Below are 19537 nucleotides of genomic sequence, written 5' to 3'. Positions count from 1 at the left end.
CCTTTGTCAAGCTTTGAAGGGCCTCTTCGCTAACCCTTCTCCCTCTTCTCTGCTGGCCTCAACTGCTGCTCCTTCAAGTTGATACTGTGGGGGGACCAAGGGCCCAAGCATTATATTTTAATGTTAAAGGTTGTATCAGTGAGTTCAGGACTCAATTTCATGTCCTTTCACTTTATATTTCTCTCTTTGAATTATTTTGATGTTCTGAAAATTAAATTTAAGATTTTTTTTCTTTCATGTCAGACCTGATGGAAGAGAGCGAGGAGAGTGAAGAACTGAGTGAAGTGGAGGAGGAGAGAGAAGAACTGAGTGAAGTGAAGGAGGAGAGAGAAGAACTGAGTGAAGTGAAGGAGGAGAGAGAAGAGCTGAGTGAAGTGAAGGAGGAGAGAGAAGAACTGATGGAAGTGGAGGAGGAGAGTGAAGAACTGAGTGAAGTGAAGGAGGAACATCATGTCAAACCTGAAGGAAAACCTTTGAGTCGCTCAAAGACTAAAAATACATTTTTAAAGAAAAGAAGAGCCAAGAAATCTTTCACCTGCACTCAGTGTGAAAACAGTTTCACAAGCAAACGAAGTCTTGAGATTCACATGAGAGTTCACACCGGAGAGAAGCCGTTCACATGTGATCAGTGTGGAAAGAGTTTCAGTCAATCATCAAACCTTAATGTTCACATGAGGATCCATACTGGAGAGAAGCCGTTCTCATGTGATCAGTGCGGCAAAACATTTCTTAGGTCATCAGACCTGAAGTCACACCTGACAGTTCATACGAAGGAGAAGCCACATTCATGTTCTGTGTGTGGAAAGAGTTTTTCAGTGCTGCAATATTTACATAAACATGAGAAAATACACACTGGTGTGAGAGAGTACATGTGCTTTGAGTGTGAGAAGACTTTTACTACAGCAAACTGTTTAAAACTGCACCAGAGAATTCACACTGGAGAACAACCTTACAAGTGTTCACACTGTGACAAGAGATTCAGTCGATCATCATCTCTGAAAAGACATGAAAATACACACACTGGAGAACAACCTTACAAGTGTTCACACTGTGACAAGAGATTCAATCGATCAACAAATCTGAAAACACATGAGACGATCCACTCTGGAGAGAAGCCACACACGTGTGATCAGTGTGGAAAGAGTTTTGTTTTTAAAGGTGACATGAAGATACACATGAGAGTTCACACCGGAGAGAAGCCGTTCTCATGTGATCAATGTGGGAAGAGTTTCAGTCAGTTATCATCCCTTAATGTTCACATGAGGGTCCACACCGGAGAGAAGCCGTTCTCATGTGATCAATGCGGCAAAACATTTATTAGGTCATCAGTCCTGAAGAAACACCTGACAGTTCATATGAAGGAGAAGCCGCATTCATGTTCTGTGTGTGGGAAGAGTTTTTCACTGTGGGACACTTTACATACACATCAGAAAACTCACACTGGTGTGAGAGAGTACATGTGCTTTGAGTGTGACAAGACTTTTACTACAGCGAACAGTTTAAAACTGCACCAGAGAATTCACACTGGAGAAAAACCTTACAAGTGTTCACACTGTGACAAGAGATTCAGTCGATCATCAAATCTGAGATCACATGAGAGGATCCACACTGGAGAAAAACCTTACAAGTGTTCACACTGTGACAAGAGATTCAGTGAGTCATCAAATCTGATATCACATGAGAGGATCCACAGCAGAGAGAAGCCACACATGTGTGATCAGTGCGGGAAGAGTTTCTCTTTTAAAACTCACCTGAAGCGACACATGAAGATCCATGTAGTGGAGAAACCACTTAAGCACAGTCTGAGATCACGGTAAGTAGTTTATTTACTTTAAACTATTTATTTGTCCCTGTAGAGCCACGGTTGTCAAACTGGGGTACGCGTACCCCCAGGGGTACGTGGACTGATTTCAGGGGGTACGCAAATTGCCGGTAATCTTGACAACCGCACTACCGCGGTACGCGGTTGTAAAGCGCCACCGCGGTGGCTGAGTAGTACTGGTGGTGGTTTGCCAAAAAAAAAAGAATGCTGTTTTACATTAATATTATGACACACAAAGCTTTGTTTACAAAATAAATAATAGGTTAGCAATTAAATGTTATATCGCAGCCATGGAAAAGTTTGAATTCATGACGAATGAGAGAGTTGTGCGTGAGCCAATAAACTTAAGCTTTTTCGGATTTGAATTCTGGTTTGCAATCTGGTCATCCGATTATTATCGAATTTAAAAATATTCCATTAGTTATTTCTTATAGAGAGCTTGAACCGTCTACTTTTAAACAAAACAATTCAAAACGAAAATAAACCGACTAGCATATGCATGTAATCCGCATTTCTCTCTATAGGCGCGTTCACTGCGAAGATGACGAGTCAGCATCGTCAACAACTAACACTGACACAAAAAAACAAACACTTTATTAATAAACTATTCAAATGTCTCATTGCTATATTTGACACATTCATTACTTTTGCCGGCTCTATGTGACAGCTGTTATGTGCGTTATTGGCAGCGTCACCCTCTGGTTACATGAACTCGTCACCACCGCATCAGCACCAGAACATGGAGATTTTATTTTAAAGAATGATCGCACAACAGACATTAGAACATTAGATATTCTATAATTAAATCAACTAATCGAATATTCAAAAATCGTGACTCATCCCTTGTTACAACCCTATTTAATATCTAGAGGGATTAAGGAATGTAACATTAAAATAGTGAGCGTGTACTGGAAAACATCAAACACATCACCCGATTGAGTCTTTTTAGGGAAGTGATTTATTACAATGAGTCTCAACATGAGAAGGACACCTCAAAGTAATTAGTTAGATTATAATAAAGAAAGGTAAAGAGAAAAGAACTAGATTTGTGCCAAATCAAAGAACTAAATAAAACCAAAAACCAGTCTTACTAAAAAACAAAAAGTAATCTGACTAGATCAGCGTCCAGCAAGAACCAAACAAAACATCTTCAGCGTCAACAAGACGCCCTAAATAAACTATTCTTACTAACAAAACAAAACTTACAAGGAGTGGCACAAGTCACTAAACTGGTGTTCTAAACACAAATTGATCTCTCAGTGTGGCATATGTATATCACGTGATATCTAAGCTATTCTTTTCTCTTCCCCAATTTAACAGTAGATCAAACCACCAGACAGAATAAATGGTGATACTCACAAGGACAAAAAAAACAGCGCAAATGAGCCTCACTTACAGAGGTCTCATTACTGAGTTCTCAAAGAACACAATCCAAGTAATGGTACAGGTCAGGCAAACTAACAAGCGAGAGCTCTAGCGTGCGCAAAGTCATCTCCCGCCTCCAACACAGGTGCGCTCTTTAAAGGCACATGGCGCGCCCTCATTGGTGTAGCCGCGTTGAATCATCATCCAACAGCAATGATGATGATGACGTCGCCCGGATGATTGACAGATGGATAAGCCAATCAGGTAGCCGCATCGTCCTGCTGACAGTGAAAGTGAAACAGAAGAAAGAGCGTACGGGAGGAAAAAAACAACAACAACAACAGCTCCAAACAGATGACAGTATAAGACGTAACACTTTCCCCCATAAGAATAAACACATAATGTTTATTCCACTCAAATCTTTAAAATTACACTCTAGATAAGGCATCGGCGAGCACATTCTCAGACCCTTTCTTATGCTTGATTTCGAGATTGTATCCCTGAACCACCAACGACCAACGCATAAGGCGTTGATTCTGGTTGTACATTCTCGCAAGGAACACCAACGGGTTGTGGTCTGTATAGACGACTATAGGGACACTTGAAGAACCCAAATACACTTCAAAAAATTGAAGGGCGAGCAGCAAAGCCAGAGTTTCCTTTTCAATAACGGAATAATTTCGTTGATGCTTGTTAAACTTTTTGGAGAAATAACAAACAGGATGATCTACTCCGACATTATCCTCCTGCAAAAGCACTGCCCCAGCTCCCACAGCGCTTGCATCAACCTCAAGTTTAAAGGGACGTTCGAAATCTGGAGCAGCTAAAACAGGAGTATTATACAACAAAGCTTTCACAGTTTCAAATGCACTTTGACAATCCTCAGACCAGATGAAAGAATGAGTAGGACTAAGCAAATTTGTTAGTGGACTAACTACCGTAGAAAAGTTCACACAAAAACTACGGTAGTAGCCTGCCATACCTAAAAAACGTCGTAATTCTCTCCGTGAGGTAGGCACGGGAAACTCGGTAATGGCAGCCACCTTAGCCTCTACAGGTTTTACCTGTCCTCCGCCCACTTCTTTACCCAAGTAAGTCACACTCGCCTTACCAAAAACACACTTAGCGAGGTTGAGTGTCAATGTTGCCTTCTCTAAACGCTCAAACACAATACGAAGAAGTTTCAGGTGTTCTGACCACTCCGTTGAATATAATACCAGATCGTCCAAATAAGCATTGCAATGGGGAACTCCAGCCAGTACAGTTTGGATTAATCTTTGAAAGGTGGCGGGTGCATTTCGTAATCCGAAAGCCATCACGTGATACTGCATGAAGCAATCTGGAGTTACGAAAGCAGAGATTTCAGATGCGCGAGATGTTAACGGCACCTGCCAATACCCTTTCAGTAGATCCAACTTGCTGACAAACCGGGCTGATCCTAAATTGTCAATGCAATCTTCCATTCTTGGAAGTGGGTAACAGTCAGGAACTGTAACTGAATTTACACGGCGATAGTCCGTGCAAAAACGAAACGACCCATCAGGCTTATGCACTAAAAGGCAAGGAGAACTCCAAGGACTACTGCTATGCATAGCCAACCCATTCTCCCACAGATATTCAGTTTCCTGCCTCATTATTGTTCGTTTTACAGTATTCATCCGGTATGCATGCTGTTTAATAGGTGATGCGCCATCAACATTAATATCATGCTGCAACACCGTAGTCTGCGACGGCACATCTCCAAATAAAGATGGAAAATCAGTGATAACACCCACAATATCCTGCACATGAACATCAGATAAGTGAGTAAGATGCATCGGCAAATTCTTCAGAACCTCAGAGTTTTCCAGCTTAGCACACTGCTGAGAAGTATTTCGTAGGACTATGTCATCAGCAGCACTAACCTCATCCTCCAGATTTAATGGTAGTCCACAAGTCAGAGCCACAGAAGCTTCCATGGGCCCTATGGTTCCCTCAGTAGATCTGCTCCGTGAACCATCTCTGGTGTGATAAGACTTGAGCATGTTAATATGACAGACGCGCGACTGGCGCCTTCTGTCAGGGGTTCGAATGATATAGTCGGTCTCGCTAATTTTCTTTAAAACTACATAGGGTCCTGAAAATCGTGCTGATAATGCCGAACCCAGAATAGGCAGCAGTACTAAAACCTCATCACCCGGGTTAAAAGAACGAGGCACAGCTTTTACATCATATCGTTTCTTCATTCCAGACTGAACGCTCACCAGGGAATTTTGTGCAAAACTACAAGCATGATGTAGCCGTTCCCGAAATCGACTGACATAGTCCAAGACATGAACCTCTGACCCAGAATTAACCTCCAGCATTTTCTCTTTCAGAATTTTTAGTGGTCCTCTTACCGTGTGTCCGAACACCAATTCGGCGGGACTAAAACCTAGTGACTCCTGTACGGCTTCTCGTGCCGCAAATAACACGAGAGGAACACCCTCGTCCCAATCATTACCCGTCTCTAAACAATATTTCCTGAGCATTGATTTCAATGTCTGGTGAAATCGTTCAAGAGATCCTTGACTTTCAGGATGAAATGCGCTGGATACTCGGTGTTCAATAAATAATGATTTTAAAACCTGTGCAAAAAGTTTTGATAAAAAATTAGTTCCCTGATCAGTTTGTACGACTCTGGGAAGTCCAAACGTGGAAAAAAATTTGAGCAATGTTTTAACAATCACAGGAGCCGTAATTCTTCTCAACGGGATGGCCTCAGGAAATCGAGTGGCCCTACACATAATCGTGCACAAAAATTGGTTACCGGACTTTGTCTTGGGTAACGGTCCGACACAGTCCACAAGCACCTGTTCGAACGCTTCACCCACTACAGGAATAGGTACCAGAGGAGCGGGTTTAATTACTTGATTCGGTTTTCCCGATACCTGACAGATACTGCACGTTCTACAAAATCTAGCCACATCTCTCTTTAACCCTGGCCAAAAAAAATGTTTTAGAATGCGATGGTACGTTTTTGTCACTCCTAAATGACCAGATAATACATGTTCATGCGCCAAAGATAAAATATGTCGACGATACTCACTGGGGATGACAATTTGATAGACAGCATTCCAATCTGAATCGGAGTCAGCAACAGAGCTCCATTTACGCATTAATAGTCCAGCGTCTATAAAATATGCGGTGTTATTGAGTCCGTTCTCAACAGTCTCAGATCGAACAACATTAGAGAAACACTTATTTAAGGACTGATCCTTCTTTTGTGCCAAAATAAGCCTCCCGCGAGTTACAGGCAACTCTAAAACATTATGATCGAGTACACCGTCAAAACCTTTTAAACTAGACTTTTTCTCTGGTGTAGCTGTCTTTTCTTGAACAGGTAGATTTTGTACCATAAAAGTATCTTCCAGATCGATATCAGTGATCTTTTTCTTTAACTGCGCGCGAGTAGTTACGCAAGCCGAAAACACCTCCGGATAATCCCGAGTTAACTCGTCAGAAGGGAGACACATGTTAGGGGTATCTGCTACTTCTAGCATAGGTATAACTTTACCCCCTGCCAAGTCATTCCCTAAAATGAAAGTTATCCCTTTCACCGGAAGCGATGGGCGTACTCCCACTTGAACGAACCCTGTAACAAGCGCACTCTTTAGGTACACCCGATGCAGTGGTACCTTAACCACGCTCATTTCAATACCTCTCACAAAAACACTCGAACCACTGTATGATTCGGCTGACAAGGGTAATACATCTGCCAGAACAAAAGAGTGACTTGCTCCAGTATCCCTCAATATATGGATTTCTTTTTGGTCATTTCCATCATCCGATAACGAAATAAACCCCGTAGTCACAAAAGGTTTATAACTTACGTCAGGAACATTCTCTTCCTCTGCTAGTTCCACGTGAGATAGACCCACAGCGTTTACCAAGCCAACACTTTTCGTCTGACCAGTCGACTGTTGTTTCCGTTTCAAGATGTTACACTCGGCAATTAAATGGCCTTGCTTATGGCAATAAAAACACTCACGAGCTTCTTTCGATGACAACGAAACGAATTTCGTTCTGGGAGACTGATCAAAATTAGGAGAGTTTTTAACTACAACAGTAGTCTTGTCTATACGTGGAAAAAACACAGTCTTGTGCGTAAGGACAAATTCGTCTGCCAAAACAGCGGCTTGTGACAGCGTGGATACCTTCTGTTCGTTTAAATAAAGCACAACACGATCAGGTAGACAACCCTTAAAATCTTCCAGCAAGACCAATTCTCTCAGTGACGCAAAATCATTGGCTTTATTTGCATGACACCATTTATCAAGCAAATTACTTTTCTCTCGGGCGAACTCGACAAAAGTAGAATTAGAATTTTTTTTATGACTTCGAAACCTCTGCCTATAGGCTTCAGGAACCAATTCATACGCATGGAGAATTGCCAGCTTCACGGTCTCATATTTTAAACTTTCTTCAATAGGTAAAGTCGAAAATACCTCTTGTGCCTTCCCTACCAATCTACATTGGAGCAGGACCGTCCACACTTCCTTCGGCCAAGCGAGCGAGGTCGCAATACGCTCAAAGGCACAAAAATAAGAATCAACCTCAGTTTCCCTGAAATGAGGTACTAACGATATGTATTTACCTACATCAAATGTGTTCGTTGCCGAACTTGAGACTGGAATCGGAGGAGCACTCATGACTATAGGAGTAGCTCTCGCAGCTTCAGAAGGAACGGGCTGCACAGCTACGCCACCAACAATTCTCATAGCGTCTAACTCTAATTGCCGCATCTTTACTTGCTTCTCTGCCTCAATCTCAAGGGTGCGTATTTTAAGACGCATATCCAAATCTGCCTGTCGGTTATGCGCTTTATCTTGAGCTTCCATCTGTAAACGAGCCAAACGCACTTTTAACTTCGTATCTTCTTTAGACGAGGGGGAGACAGGTGAAAATGGTTCAAACGGCGATAAACCAGTCCGCCTCTCAGTTCCAAACACAGAATCAGTAACCTCACTTCGCGCACTGTCTTGATCCGTTAAATTACGATCAGGAGGACCACCCTCCGCACCATCTAACTCGTCTGACACAGGCCCTACTAATAACTTTAATTCCACTAAACGATTCCACACAGCATTTTTAATATCCCTCTTAAGAGCCTGTCTCACTACCGGAATCTGAAAATGACCCGCAATGGATAATAAATCATCCTTTCTGCATTTCTCAAACTGCTCTAAAGTTGGACTCTCAACAAAAGTTTGTAAGTTAAACGAAGTCATGATTATTATGCCTATCCAGTACACTATATTCCACGACATGAACGATACAAACTTACAAATTCAAACAATCCATGACCTGTACCATTACAAAATTTTCCAGTACATGAACAATATTTATATTATCGGGAAGAGTTATAAATAACGATCCCGGACGAGCCCCCATTAATGTTACAACCCTATTTAATATCTAGAGGGATTAAGGAATGTAACATTAAAATAGTGAGCGTGTACTGGAAAACATCAAACACATCACCCGATTGAGTCTTTTTAGGGAAGTGATTTATTACAATGAGTCTCAACATGAGAAGGACACCTCAAAGTAATTAGTTAGATTATAATAAAGAAAGGTAAAGAGAAAAGAACTAGATTTGTGCCAAATCAAAGAACTAAATAAAACCAAAAACCAGTCTTACTAAAAAACAAAACAAAGTAATCTGACTAGATCAGCGTCCAGCAAGAACCAAACAAAACATCTTCAGCGTCAACAAGACGCCCTAAATAAACTATTCTTACTAACAAAACAAAACTTACAAGGAGTGGCACAAGTCACTAAACTGGTGTTCTAAACACAAATTGATCTCTCAGTGTGGCATATGTATATCACGTGATATCTAAGCTATTCTTTTCTCTTCCCCAATTTAACAGTAGATCAAACCACCAGACAGAATAAATGGTGATACTCACAAGGACAAAAAAAACAGCGCAAATGAGCCTCACTTACAGAGGTCTCATTACTGAGTTCTCAAAGAACACAATCCAAGTAATGGTACAGGTCAGGCAAACTAACAAGCGAGAGCTCTAGCGTGCGCAAAGTCATCTCCCGCCTCCAACACAGGTGCGCTCTTTAAAGGCACATGGCGCGCCCTCATTGGTGTAGCCGCGTTGAATCATCATCCAACAGCAATGATGATGATGACGTCGCCCGGATGATTGACAGATGGATAAGCCAATCAGGTAGCCGCATCGTCCTGCTGACAGTGAAAGTGAAACAGAAGAAAGAGCGTACGGGAGGAAAAAAACAACAACAACAACAGCTCCAAACAGATGACAGTATAAGACGTAACATCCCTGCATGGAATCTCTTTTTTCTTTTCCCATCTCTTCACTCGCGTCTCACCCAAAGACCCGTTATAAACGTTTCTTCCTTTGTTCGCTTTTAGGTCTATTATTTTCGTATTCTTTACTGTGTTAGGACAGATAGCCTACATTTTTACTTGTACGTCAAATTCTTTTTAACACAGTTTGTGCTTGTTATTAGACATATGATAGTTGGTAAGGCGCGTCAAGTTCATTTGTAAAGCGCGTTTCACACGCGCGGGTGATTTTAGTTTGGCTTTCTCTGGCAGCGCGCAAACATAGCCTAAAATGCCATATCAGTGGCTAAATGCCCTTGTGGAAGATAGAATTCGCTCTTCATACCTTTTACAAGTAGAAAACATGAAGATATCAGAAAATAGATTGATGGTCTCTTTCCTGCTCGTGTCCCACATCCCTCTCAAAGAGCAGAGCGGTAGGCTTTATCACGCGTCTTTGTGTGGAAAATTTAACGAAAGTTTTTATTATATTATGCAAGTTACCAGTATTTACTGATATTTATTTCAATGCTTTACAGGCTTTGTGTTTGTATCTTATTTTTTTTTTTTTTTTTTTTCAAAACAACCCCCCCGACCACCGCAACACCGCCGGTATTTGGGTCCATTACTACCGCGGTGGTAAAAAACTGCCACCGTCACAGCCCTATTTGTATCATATGTTGACTTTTGATTAGATTTGTATCATATGTTTATGATTCTATTCACTATTCTCGACAAAATTGATAAAAATAAATATTAATAATAATAAAAAAAAAACTTGTTAACAATTGGTGGTGTTGGGGGTACTCTGGAAGATCTATAATGTCTCAGGGGGTACATGCCTGTTAAAAGTTTGGGAAACACTGCTGTAGAGCAATTAGTTCTGCAGCAAGAAATAGACACAGGACAGACACAAATGCACAAATACAAGACCGAAATACATTGCCAAGATACTTGTACGTTTGTACGAATCCCACCATTTGCCCATTGATGGTAGTGTTCTGTGGAGTTGATGACTTACGCCTAAAATCAATCAGCATATCCTTTGTTTTTTTCTACATTTAATTTAAGGAAGGCCCTATCCCACCAGAGCACAAAATCTTCAACAACAGGACCATGATTACTTTCCTCAGAGGAGAGAAGACTGACAATAGCAGAATCATCTGCAAATTTTAAAATGTGTCTATTTTCATACCGGCTGCGGCAATCATCAGTATAAAGAATATAGAGGAGTGGTGAGAGGACACACCCCTGAGGAGACCCCGTGGATGATGACATCCTCGATTGATCGGTGAAACAGTTGAGGTTAGGGAAGATTAAATCCGAGGAAGGGTTGTTGCCCTGAAAGTTGCTCCATTTTAAGAGAAAGTCCCTGCTGAATCGGATGTGCGTTGGGTTGGGCAACTCATTCAGAGTTTCCAGCAGGTGGAACGCCGTCCACAATAAAAATCAAAGCGGTCCACTCTATGCTATTTGTTTCTCAACAAAACAGCGCAAGGAAAAAGTCAATAAATTTCTTCTCACTTTCTCAGGCCGTTTCTATTTAGTGCAAAAATAAACAAAACAATAATAAACAAACGTAACGTAAGACAAAACGTGCCTCGCTGCTGGTCGCTGCATGAGCATGCGCCCTCTACAAACCAAAATCTATTTTCATGTGCTGAGCAACAAAGTCTCTTCTGTATAAGTTAGACACACACCACCCTATAGCCAAATCTCTCCTCTCCACCTATAGGCGGTGTGTGGTGAGCACTGGACACTTTGTTGATTGTTTGATATCTATTAACTCGTGTTCAACCAACAGGAATGTATAATTTGTCAGTTCAGATCAATGCAAAAAAACACAAATTCACTCTGACAGTAGGTGGCGCTCATGTAAGGCAGAAATACAGCACTATACAGGGCTCTAGACTGCGACTAAATGGTCACATTTTGCGACCTTTTTAACCACGCTACTAGAGGTGGGCGATATATCGTTTAGACGATAATATCCAAATTGTTGTCTGGACGATATGCAAAATTGGGATATCGAATATTTCATAATTTGTACAATCCGACCCCCCACACATGAAAAGAGCTGAAAGAAGTTAAAGAGAAAACAAATAACGCACACTATAACCTTCTAAACAATTATATGTAGCGATTTTTAATACTGTAGGGCAGAACTATTCCCGGAAGCAACCTCCGAGTGGCCCAGGCCATGGTCCCGCGTCGTCAAAAACGCACATTCATACGTAAATTCGAAATAGTGCGTGCAGAAGCACGTGCGCAAAACCGTTTTGTAAAATGATATAAGAATTATTTTTATTTTATCATGTCATTTTACAAAAGGACATTTTACAAACATACGTTTTGCGCATGTGCTCCTGCACGCACTTTTTCAGTCATAACACCGCAATCAGAGGAGGACGCGCTGAAAACTTTAATGCTGTTCTCTTCCTTCATAACTCGTACTGAGAAGGAGTTGCAGAGGAATTTGTGACTGTTTCACCTGTTCAACCACATCAAAGTTTCATAATTAGTAAGTCCGTGCTTTTTCTCTTTTTGTTCCTATAAGGGCCGCTGTGCCTTGGTGAAACGGTGTTTGTACGTGAAGAGCTCTTTTCCAAAACGCCATAAACCTAAAAAGCTGCCTCAAAGAACCAGCAAAATTAATGATTATGAATATGTAAAATAGACCTATTGCAATAAGTAATTTTAATTGTTTATTAACTTCTGTGTCGGCTGCAAAGATGAAGTTGACGATAGGCTATAGACTCGCGATCTTCGCAGTAGGCTAGTGAACGCACCAGAGAAATGCACATTTATTAGGCTACATAGTTTTATTTTGTTTTGGGTGGTTTTGTTTAGAACCAGCTTTCTGTAAATATATTTCACATTTTTTAGGCCTGTGAGGCGAGTAGGCTACGGTCCGGTTCATGATGATATAATCCCCAGTTCAAGCACCTTATGTTGTGCTAGCCTATATTTACTTTTTGTATGTATTAAATCCAGAAATTGGTTAATGAAAAAAATATTAAAATTAAGATACAATTAATACAAAACGAAATTCGTTTTAAAGAAAGGCGTTGTGCTTTCTGTTTTGAGGTCTCTATGAAAGTTTGAAAGTCTTTTAGTGCCGCTTTTCAGAGCGCTCGTGCACATAATGGAGAACTGTCACGTAATATTGTTTTTTCCTCATAAATGCAAACCCGAAAAATAAAAGACAAAAGACTTTTTAAAAAAGACAAACCATCAATTTTTGGGAAAAAAATATTACGGATTTATAGCGTTTTGGGAAAAAAATTGATGGATTTATAGCGTTTTGAAAAGATTTTTTTTTTTACTTTGAATTTATCATCAACAATATTGTTGTTTGATTTAATAATCACTGTTGCAAGAGGTGCCTAGTTCCGTTTTTTTTTTTTTTTTTGTAAGTGGAAAAAGTAGGGGCTACCTCATTCTGTTTAGTTAGCTCCTTTATTTTTATTTTTTCTATAGCCTACAATAATAAGTCAAATGCAGCAAGTCAAAAGACCAACTGGACCTTCTTTGCCAGTTTGCACACATTTCTTTGAAGGATGGCAAAAATATCGTCTGAATATCGATATCGAGATATTGGAAAAGAATATCGAGATATTCATTTTTGTCAATATCTCCCACCCCTACACGCTACTCGTCTGAGCTGCGCAAACAGTTTATCCGCTCAGAGCAATACTAGACAGCGGTTTACTCGTGAGCCGAACTCGATCACGCAACAACATTACTACACAGAGCTGAGAAAGGCTTTACAATAAGGTTTCATTAATGTTCCTGGCACCAAGTTTACTCCACAAAAGAAAGTAGTCCTGGAAATATTTTAAAAGTGAGGACGTTCATTTTTCAATATCCAAAACTGAAGCCTGCAGTTGTTAAAAAAAATTAGTATGACTATCAGTGTGCATTGAAACAAATCTTTATGCATTTCATTTGCAGGAAGACCTACACTTCAGGTATTTAAGGAGGAACTGACAGACATTTGACCAGGCGACCCATGGACTTGGGCCTGGTTTAATGGGAAGCACATTCAAGTTAAACGTCTCCTGTCTAAAAGTTAATATTCAGTTAAATGCTTTCTAATACATGTTTCGTTTCTCTCTATTCTACTGTTTTGCTTACTAAATGACCTTAACATTCAGTGTGGTATTTTTCTTTATAAACCATTTTCTCAATAAATAAATGATTTTACAACAACTATTGCAGTGTTTTTCTTTATGCACACACTGTCAATGTCAATTGTCAACTTCCAACAAAGAAGCTTGTCCATATAAACCCCCAGGTATCTATAAGATGTCACTTGCTGTATCACTGTGTCTTCAATGATCACACACTTGTATTCAGATACACTTCTAGGGTCAAGGGTCTTTTTTACATTTAACACAAGAAAGTTCTTGTCACACCACTGAATGAAAGTATCTATTTCACTGTGGTAGGATGACAGGTCTATATCTCGAGGAGACTCAAAGGTTTTGTTTATCAATGTTTTATTATAATTCCTCTATATGGAGGAATTAATGTTGTGCCTCACAAGACCACCGTGTTACATATATAAACATACAGTACTGTGCAAAAGTCTTAAAAGCATGTTAATATCCCAGTCCCCCCCCCCCCACCCACCCCAAAAAAAAATGGTTTTAAGTCAGTTATTTATATATTTTGCTGTAGTGTGTCAGTAGGAAATATCAGTTTACTTTTCCAAACATTCTTTTTGCTATTAATTGTAATAATCCAGTGAGATTTGTGTATGCACAAGGAGTCTGACAACAGCCGGTATGATCTGATCCCACCATCATCGAGTCCGTCTGTGATTACATGTTTAAGATGTAAATGTGTTTAAGATGTAAACGTGTTTAAGATGTAAACGGGATGATTGCGCGACACTTACGTGAGACACTGTTGCCGTGTGTGCAAGTAGCAGAAACAACGAGGAATACCAGAGTAAACGTTGAAAACGTTTAATTTGAAAAGGTGTGAATGACGTTACAAAACATGAAAAATGATAAAATATAAAAGGAAAACAAAGCAAGAAAACGAGTGTTTTTTTTCACTCTCCAACTAAATAACAGAAAACAATTCTAACTACCGTGGTCTTTAAAGATGGAACACACACACATCTCTTTGACCTAGCATTCACATAACACATTATAGACTTCTATAATTCAATGTTAGGCTGCATAGATTAGGCCAGCCGGAACTGGGAACACTTCTATAAATCCTGATGTACTCGTTACATCATGAGAAGGATAGTGTCTATGCTTATATTAGTCTCTCTGTTTATCCCGAGGTTTACCACAGCCCGCGGGATCCAGATCTGATGAAGGACCTGCGCCTGGACGCGACGACAGCGCAGTCCTGAAGTGTCAACTAGTCTCTCCCCTGTGAAGGCCTGTGAAAAAAAAAAAAAAAACCTTTGACACAATCTGATTCCATATTGATTAAGTTGGGGCCTATCAGGTACAGTACATAAGAAAAAAATCTCTCTCAACTAATGCTGTAAAGTAAACTATAAGGAACCCCAGTTGGTACATCATTCTAATATTTAAGGTTAAAAATAATTTGTAAGCTGCTTCTTTAAATCACACATAAGGAAGTTTATATACTGTTATAATACACTTTTAAAGGAACACTCCTCTGTTTATTTAAAACAAACCTTTCCTAGATTTAGACAGGTGGGCAAACGCATCTTTGTCTCAGTGCATGCATTGTTTTAGTTTGGCAGCGCTACCGCTAGCTTAGCTTAGCATAATGAATGGAATCCTTTGTTGCCAGCTAGCATGTGATTTAAAAAAAAATAAAATAAATTACTTCTTGTGGCCTGCGTATTCACGAGTACAAATAGCAATGCAGATTAAGTTTTTGGGGCAGACCTGACCTGTTGAAAAGAGATGGTATTCATCCCTCCTGGGATGGTGCTGCTCTTCTCTCTAGTAATATGGCACATAGTCTTAGAGCTCAAACATGACAGTCTGGGGCTCAGGTCAGGAAGCAGACAGACTGGCTAAACCGACCGTCTGCTAGCGGCCTCACGTCACCAAGGTCAGATAAATCCCATCACAAAGAGCCTCTTTCACCTAGATATCATCATATAGACTGTGTCTGTTCCCCGAATTAGGAAATCCAAAAAAACGTTTAAACCCATCTAAGGTTAAAAATTGAATTGATGTTCAACAAATAAAAAACAGCTATAATACAGATGAGCAAATGCTAAAGCTTGGGTTGCTGAATATTCGATCGCTTACTTCAAAAGCACTCATTGTTAAAGGGGGGGTGAATTGCTGTTTCATGCATACTGAGTTTTTTACACTGTTAAAGAGTTGGATTCCCATGCTAAATATGGACAAAGTTTCAAAAGTTAAGTTGTACGTTTGAAGGAGTATTTTTGTTCCAAAAATACTCCTTCCGGTTTGTCACAAGTTTCGGAAAGTTTTTTTCGAGTATGGCTCTGTCTTACGTAAGATAGGGCGGAATTTTCTTATATGGGTCCTAAGGGCACTTCTCCGCGGCCGCGCGCGCACTCGTAGACCAGAGAGAGAAGAGAGCGAAAGCAGTACGTTACCTCAAAGTGCTATGCTCGGCTTTTAGGGAAGTCAATGTCACCAACGAAATGGGTTTTTGGTTGCCAGGGCAAGACAACCCTGCACAGATTCCCAAAGAACCCAGCGTTAAGGCACCAGTGGATGGAGTTTGTTTTTCCTGAGCATAAACGGAGTTGTGTAGACTGTTTGTTCCCTGCATTTCGACGATGATTGTTTTATAAACAAAGCCCAGATCGACGGATTTGCAGATCGTCTAATGCTTAAGGATCGAGCAGTCACAATGATAAAGGTTCGCGGTCGCAGACGGTGAGTAAGAAACTGCTTCTAATCATAGCTTCTAATGTCTCTGTGTGTTGTTGTTAGCTCAGTTAGCACAGCTATAGCACACCGCCCACACGGTCCGCCCCCAGCCGCTCGGTTTTTTTCGGAAAGACTCGGTATAGCCTATCTTTCTTTTATAAATATAATAAAACTAAAGACGTTTTGGAGATATGAAGGATGCAATACTACTCTATAGGTACTCAAGATTAACAGGAGATTGAGTGAAAATGAGCATTTCACCCCCCCTTTAATGATATGATTAACAGACTATAATCTAGATGTGCCGTGTTTGACAGAAAACTGCTAAAACCAAACAATATATGTATATGTAACAAAAAAAAAAAATATATATAGATATATATATATAACCTGACTTTGAACACAAGAGGGCAGTATAGCACTATGAATGACATAATTTATTTATTTTTTGGAATAAAAAAACATTCTGGATGTTTTTAAACTTGAACAATTATAAAATAAAAAAAATAAAAATAAAAAAAGGGTTTAGTTCTGATATTTGTATAATTTTATATAGAAATAAATGGTGTATAATTACATTTTTAGAAGATTGGAGGTTTTTAGTGTTTCCTTTTTTGACATTACTTTAATCCCTCGCCATAGCAAAACCGTTTGAGATATTTATTATCTGTTTACAATTTAGCATCTTTAATTTATTTTCGTGTTGAAAAAGTTTGGTGGGAATAAAATAAACCACTTAAGAGGAGTGGGTAAAAATTCAGAGGCTGATTTTGCAAAGAAATCCACATTCAAACCAAAATATCTGACTTCCTGTTACTCGGAGCTAATTACTGTAAATTAGAAAATTGTCCGGCTCGATGAGACTAATATGTGTACTGATTTTTGTGACTGTACATAAAATTAACCCCCTCACTTTTGTCAAAAGCGTTTTGAAAGTGACACACTTCCTGTTACCAGTTGGTGGCGCTATAACTTTGACTCACAATAGTTACATCCATCTGATTGGCCTCTTACCACGAACACACTGCTGAAGTTTCATCAAGATCAGTTAATGTGTGCAGAAGTTATACCACTTTGTGTTTCTCTTTTCTCGCCATAAATTCGTTTCCTCGCCATGACTAAACCGTTCGAGATATCAAAAATCCGTCCGCAATTTAGCATCCTCAATGTCTTGACTTTATGCGGACAGAGTTTGGAGGCGATTGGATGAATTCTCTAGGAAGAGGACATCAAATTCCACAGCATGTGTTTTTCAAACAACCCATAATAGCCGACTTCCTGTTAGGCTGGCGTAAAACTTGACCAGGGAAAGTTGTTTGGCCCGATGAGATCAATATGTGTACCGAGTTTCATATTAATTCATGCAAGCGTGTTTGATATGGACCAAGTTTTCAGACCCCGTTCAAGGGGGCGCTGTTGAGCCCCCCTGCCACGCCTGTTTCTGAAACTTTGCACATGTCTACTGGCTAATAAGTGTTATGTGTCTGTTGAGTTTCATCCAATTTGAAGCATGCTAAGAGTCTCAAAAGCATCTAAAAAAAATATTAAAGTTTGATGCGTTGCCACGGCAACAGTATCTAAGATATCAATAATCCTTCCACAGGTCTACATCTGCCGTGTGTTTACATTATACACACAAAAATTTGAAGCAAATCGGGTAAAAATAAGAGAGTGACTTCAAAGCATTTTGAAAGTGACAAACTTCCTGCAGCCAGTTGGTGGCGCTATAACTTTGACTTACAAATGTCACATCCGTGTGATCAGCCTCTGACCACGAACACACTGCTGAAGTTTCATCAAGATCAGTTAATGTATGCAGAAGTTATAATACACTTCCTGTGTCCCATTATTCGCCATAAATTCGTTTCCTCATCACGGCCAAACTGTGATATTTCTACTTTTGTATGTGTCCACTTACAATCAAATCAAAACATTGTGCTTTTTTTTAAAATAAAGAAAATAAACAGGGTGTGCTTTCTGCCTCTCCGTCTCGCTTAACTTTTCTTGAGCATAAACTGAAACAAAACTCACATATTTATGAGCCATATACCTTTATAAACATTTAAGTGTGTACTTTTAAATGATCGGATTCAAACTGAAAACAAATATTCTCTGCTTAAGTAATTTGTATAAAACCAACAAGATGTCCAGTTTCTCAAACGCTTGCTCATTATTTTTAATTCGACCACGCCCACGCGTGCAAAAGAGATTCACATGCAAATCTCCACATGGAACGCGAACGCGCTCGTTACCTCAAACACAAAGCACCAAACTTCATCAGTCTCTGCTATTCGTTGAGTTTGACATGCCGTGAGCTTACATTGGATTTACCTCAGAAGAAGAACAACGCGATTTAAAGACAAGAAAGATGTAAGGTAAGAAATTCTTAATTATATTAGTTGTTATTGTTGCATAAACTTCACATTGCAGTTGAACTGTTGCTAGATAAATGGTGAATATTATAATATTTAGACCTGTGTTTACTGTTAAATACTGTTTGTGGATATCTGATCAAACATGGATATGTATAGCCTAATATGGTAACCATAATGTTTCATATTTTGGAGCGTGCTGTGCGTTTGATTGTTTCATATTCAAAATGGGCTGTGCGTTTGAAAAGCAAAATGCACCAAACAATAGGCTTCATGTTTTACTCCAATCTAATTTCATATCATCATAACAAATGGAAACATTTGAAGTAATATATAATCAATATATGTTTATTTAGCGTAGCTGTTACTTTGAAATGTTGCTTTTGAAAGATTTATAGGCTGCTATAGGTTATTGTTATTTGTATTATTATTTTATGCAGCACTGCGTGTAGCCTATGCCTACAAGGCACAACAAACCTGTTCATTATTGTTGGAAACATTTGTGTGTGTGTGTGTGTGTGTGTTCTGTGAATTTTAAAATGCAAATTTTAACCAGAAAAATCGAAAATGTATTCCCAAAATCGTGCAGCCCTATAGTTTCTCTTGACACAGTTTTTTTTGGTGTGTTTTTTAACAGGGACCAGATGCCACTGAGTCCTGCTGACTTCAACATTCACATGAGTCTCTGTACATGAACGTGGTAAAGTGAGAATCAAACACCTTGGAAATGAAAGGTGTGTACAATGCTTTTAGGAATGGCACAAAGGTCTCTGTCTTTGGATCATTGTTTTCAATAATGTGC

The 19537-nt window shown here is 39.6% G+C and overlaps 1 protein-coding gene across 1 annotated transcript in view; it reads left to right on the top strand.

Moving 5' to 3' along the window:
• Positions 1-1582: 1582 nt before the first annotated feature.
• Positions 1583-19537, top strand: part of LOC307155930 (uncharacterized protein) — a 120065-nt gene continuing 102110 nt past the window's right edge. Inside the window, exon 1 of the mRNA XM_079866929.1 lies at positions 1583-1813. The gene's annotated coding sequence lies outside the window, so the exon portion shown is untranslated. The remainder of the gene's footprint in view (positions 1814-19537) is intronic.

The sequence above is a fragment of the Squalius cephalus genome, assembly GCF_949319135.1.
Source record: "Squalius cephalus genome assembly, chromosome: 1".
Taxonomy (NCBI): Eukaryota; Metazoa; Chordata; class Actinopteri; order Cypriniformes; family Leuciscidae; genus Squalius; species Squalius cephalus.
Note: the sequence above shows the minus strand (reverse complement) of the source record. Positions and strands in the feature narration are given on the sequence as shown.